This window comes from Megascapheus bottae, chromosome 13 (genome assembly GCF_031878675.1).
Source record: "Megascapheus bottae isolate mThoBot1 chromosome 13, mThoBot2.hap1, whole genome shotgun sequence".
Taxonomy (NCBI): domain Eukaryota; kingdom Metazoa; phylum Chordata; class Mammalia; order Rodentia; family Geomyidae; genus Megascapheus; species Megascapheus bottae.
The window spans coordinates 29,039,017-29,043,436 of NC_143521.1; the positions used below are offsets into that span (position 1 = coordinate 29,039,017).

At 40.2% G+C, this 4,420-nt stretch overlaps 1 pseudogene; it reads right to left on the reverse strand.

Moving 5' to 3' along the window:
* LOC150055725 (E3 ubiquitin-protein ligase CCNB1IP1 pseudogene) lies at positions 1 to 809 on the reverse strand (annotated as a pseudogene).
* Between the last annotated feature and the right edge of the window lie 3,611 nt (positions 810 to 4,420).

A 4,420-nucleotide genomic window follows, 5' to 3' on the forward strand; every position in this document is an offset into this window, starting at 1 on the left:
CTCTATAAAGTAAGTTAAATTCTTTTCATTTTGAAGGCCCTACTAGACATTTGCTGCTGCTCTGACTCATGACTTTGAGATGCAAAACTAAAAAAGCTGTTACTGGGTTCAGGTGCTGTGAGAAAACCCACAAAAAAATGGTCTGAACTGAAAATCTTCATCACCACCCCGATTTCGAACTGGTGTATTGTCCAAAGGAAATTTGGAATTGTTCCCTATTGGGAAGCTAAAGACACCAGACTGTGCAATCATAGATGGCTCAAGGGTGTTGTCTTGATTAACAATAGTGATATTTCGCAGCCTAAGGCTATCATAGAGGCCCTGGAGCTTTTGATACTGGCGATTTCGCTCCATAAGTTTCTCAGAGATGTCACTAAATTTTTTCTTGTATTCTTCTAGCACTTTCTTCATAGAAGTGACCTCCCCTTTCATAGCGGTCAATTCTACATCCTTGCTCTGTATTTGCTGAATATATATATCTTCTCCATCTGATAGAGACGTTCTTGATGTACCTGATACGTCCAGAAGGCCAGTGCTCAGGAGCTAATGTCCAACACGATCTCTGGTCTCAGGCCTGCTAATACCATAGCTTTATATTCCTCTGATGGACTGAGTTCTGTGCGGACAATATCTAGCTTTCCAGAAAGGGTACTGTTACAGGCAGGGCAAATAGCTGGTGAACGACTAAACTCACCACTACTATGCTGATCACAGAAGATGTGAGAGCAGGCAGTAACCCATTCATACCCAGAGAGTTTGCAGCGGCACTTTCGATAATTACACAGCAGCATATCTTCACACAAAGACATAAGGAGGTTGCCAGATGCTGAGAAGTCCATAAAAGAAAAAGTCAAAATGGGTACCAAGACATGTGAAAGGGTATCAATGTATGTGAATTAATGCACCTTCTATCTGGCAAATATCATGTAACCCTTTTACTAATTACAATAAAAAAATGCAAAAAAAAAAAAAAGTCAGTCATTGGTTCTGAACAAATCCATAATGGGAATGTGACTCATATGTGGTTCTTCCAGTTCTGGTCTCTTCTCTGATAGCCAACAAATTCAGCTCCAGTCCAGAAATCAGGTTGAAAAACAGATAAGCCATCAAGTGTCATCTCAGGCACAGATGATCCAGGTCTTCCTCAGTAGTTTTCATCTTCCACCAGCCCACCAAAATCAAGAAGAGCAGAGTGCTATCTTTAAGCAAAAGAAGCTCAGGGAGGATGTGCCACTGTGGATCAAAGTAGTAGAGCACTAGCCTTGAGCTGAAGAGCTCAGGGACATTGCCTAGGTCCAGAGTTCAAACCCCAGGACTGACAAAAAATTCACAATTTGGGGGTTGAGAATGTGACTTAGTGGTAGAGGTAGAGTGTTTGCCTAGCATACATGAAGCCCTGGGTTTGATTCCTCAGTACCACATACACAGAAAAAGCTGGAAGCAGCACTGTGGCTCCAGCGGTAGCATACTAGCCTTGAGCTAAATTGGTTCAGGGACAGTGCCCAGGCCCTGAGTTCAAGCCCCAGGACTTACAAAGAGAGAAAGAGAAAGAGAGAGACAGAGAGACAAAGAGAGACAGAGGCAGAGAGAGACAGACAGAGAGAGACAGAGACAGAGACAGAAACAGAGATTAATATCCAGAAGAATGAGTTTAGATCATTAGCTAGAAGATTTGATAAATGTTCATTTATAGAATCTTAGTGCTATCACAGTGCAATAAGGCAAGAAGCAAGCATAAAGGGGATCCAAATAAGGAAAGAGGAAGTAAAACCTTCCCTCTTTGCAGATGACATGATCCTGTATTTAAAGAATCCTATAGACTCTACTCCCAAGCTCCTTGAGCTGATTCAAAACTTTGGAAGGGTAGCAGGCTATAAAATCAACCCTCAAAAATCAACTGCCTTCCTCTACACCAACAGTGAGAGGAATGAGGCAACAATCAGGAAAGCAACTCCTTTCGCAATAGCCTCAAAGAAAATAAAGTACCTAGGAATTACCTTAACTAAGAATGTAAAGGACCTTTTTGATGAAAACTTTAAAATCGTGAAAAAGGAAATTGAAGTAGAACTAAGGAAATGGAAAAACCTCCCATGCTCCTGGATTGGAAGAATCAATATCGTGAAAATGACAATCTTGGCAAGGGCTATCTACAAATTCAACGCAATACCCATCAACATCCCAATGTCATTCTTTTAAAGAAATAGAAGAGGCAGGGGCCGGGAGTTTGGCCTAGTGGTTAAAGTGCTTGCCTAGCATGCATGAAGACCCAGGTTCAATTCCTCGGTACCACATACATAGAAAAAAGCCAGAAGTGGTGCTGAGGCTCAAGTGGTAGAGCTCTAGTCTTGAGAAAGTCCAAGGACAGTGCTCAGGCCCTGAGCTCAAGCCCAGGACTGGCAAAAAAAAAAAAAAAAGAAATAGAAGAGGCAATCCAAAATTTCATATGGAATAATAAAAGACCCCGTATAGCAAAAACACTTCTTAGCAGAAAGAACAGCACAGGAGGAATTTCAATACCAAACTTTAGACTCTATTACAGAGATATAATTATCAAAACAGCTTGGTACTGGCACAAGAACAGGCCTGAAGACCAATGGAATAGAACTGAAGACCCAAATATTAAACCACAGACCTATGGCCACCTAATCTTTCACAAGGGAGCCAAAAAAATAGAATGGAAGAAAGATAGCCTCTTCAACAAGTTGTGCTGGCAGAACTGGTTAAGCACCTGCAGAAAACTAAAGTTGGATCCTTCTTTGTCATCCTGTACTAGAATTAACTCCAAATGGATCAAAGACCTTGAGGTAAAAGCCGACACTCTGAAAACTTTAAAAGAAGGAATAGGAGATACACTAGACCTCCTTGGCACAGGTCGAAACTTTCTTAATAAGGACCAAGAATCACAACAAACCAGAGAAAGGCTGGATAAGTGGGACTGCATTAAACTGCAGAGCTTTTGTATGGCAAAGGACATAGCTAGTAAACTAATTAGGAAGCCTACAGAGTGGGAGAAGATCTTCACCAACCATACAACAGACAAAGGCCTCATATCTAAAATATGTCAACAGCTCAAAAAATTGAATCAGTCCAAAACTAATCTCCAAAGTAACAACCATCCCATTAAAAGAGGGCCAAAGACTTAAAGAGAGTCTTCTCTGAACAAGAAACAAAAATGGCCTATAGACACATGAAGAAATGCTCAACATCTCTGGTCATAAAAGAAATGCAAATCAAAACAACTCTAAGATTCCACCTCACTCCAGTTAGAATGGCCAGGATCAAGAAAACTAGTAACAACAGATGCTGGAGGGGATGTGGCCAGGAGGGATCACTACTACACTGTTGGTGGGAGTGCAAACTCGTTCAACCACTATGGAAAGCAGTATGGCAGTTCCTCAAAAGACTAAACATAGAACTCCCCTATGACCCAGCAATTCCACTACTTGGCATTTACCCAATCATCCAGAAACAAAGACATACTAAATCCACCAGCACAACAATGTTCATTGCAGCACCATTTACCATAGCAAAGATATGGAACCAACCTAGATGTCCCTCAGTTGATGAGTGGATTAACAAGATGTGGTATTTGTACACAATGGAATTCTATGCTGCTATCAGAAAGAATGACATTGCCCCATTTGTTAGGAAATGGAAAGACTTAGAAAAGATCATATTAAGTGAAATAAGCCAGACTCAAAGGAACTTAGGCTCAATGGTTTCCCTCATTTGTCATAATCAGTAGAAACCTTGGGCTCTCCTAGCAGAGATTTGCAACAGAGCAAAACCTTGATACAAAAGGCCATATAGTAGGACGCTAAATGAAAGGATCTCCAGGATATAGAAACATAAGCCATATAATGAATGATTGTTGTTCTTAAGGTACTATGTTATCTCTCATCTCTTTTGCTGTCCCTTGGTTATCTCATATTGTTACAATATCTCACTTGGTTACCTGATATATCGGGTATATTTGTATTTGGTTATTTGAAATTGGATAGGGAACGGGGGAAAACAAGATGAGGGGTGGGGGTAGGGAGGAGGGAAATGGGGACCAAGACATGTGAAAGGGTATCAATGTATGGGAATTAATGCACCATCTATCTGGCAAATATCATGTAACCCTTCTATTAATTACAATAAAAATATATGAAAGAAAAAAAAGAATCTTAGTGCTATCAGTGGTTGTGCAAGAACCTGGGTTCAATTCCTGGCAACACATACACACACACAACACAGGCCCCAGTGGATACCTGATTCAGTAAAAGATACTGACTCCTATATATGCAACATTCTTTCTTTTTCCTATCCATCTATATTTATCCTAAGTTTATTTATAAATTATACACAATAAGAGATCAGCAATGAATGATATACAATAATAGAGCAATGGTTACAATCCACTGAAATACAATTTATG